Genomic DNA, 819 nt, shown 5'->3' with positions numbered 1-819 from the left:
ATATAAAGAAGTATATTACATCTTTCCTAAACCATTGGTTATTTTAGTAACTTTAAGCCTGTTTTATAAAATTTAAAATAATTTTTTTTTAATAATTAGTATTTTAATAACTATTGCGAAAATCGCAAAATAATAGACAACTTTTCGTTACTAATTAAACGACTGTTCTACCTGCCCACGAGCGCTTTACCATTGAGTATACTGGACATCCTGTATACGTGATACATATTATAGATTACTTATTAGATACTGAATTCAGAATTACTTTTGTAGATTCATACAAGATGGCAAGAAAAATGGAGGAAAAGGCAACATTTATATCAACCTCAGAAGAGGGACAATTATAAGCTCTCAGTCAACCATCTCCGCTTAAAATGAGGAAAAGGCTTATTAAAATACCCACTCGATTTTATAATGATTCGGAAGAAGACGATAATGATAATAGTGAGTATAATATTTATTTCTAATATTTATTTAATTCTGCAAACATTTATACAATGTCATTAGTAATATAAAATATATTTTACAGCATCTGGAAGTAAAAAAAAGAAAAAAAACGTACCAAGTATTAGTAATTGTGCGATACCAAGTCTTTTCGAATCTCCGCCTTCTACATATATTAGTACTGAGACTAATGTACTACCGTCTACTATCGCAGCATGTAATAATATTACATCACCGTCTTCTATCACATCTGCACGCAATACCACTGATTGTGAAAACAAAAAAACAACACGCACAAGAACTGAATGGAATGGTAAATATAATTTTTTTGTTAAGTACATATATGTTTTACATTATAGATCGGAAGAGCACACG

The sequence above is a fragment of the Wasmannia auropunctata genome, unplaced genomic scaffold (genome assembly GCF_000956235.1).
Source record: "Wasmannia auropunctata unplaced genomic scaffold, wasmannia.A_1.0 LD336101.1, whole genome shotgun sequence".
In the NCBI taxonomy this organism is placed as follows: Eukaryota; Metazoa; Arthropoda; class Insecta; order Hymenoptera; family Formicidae; genus Wasmannia; species Wasmannia auropunctata.
This window is presented reverse-complemented; position numbering follows the sequence as displayed.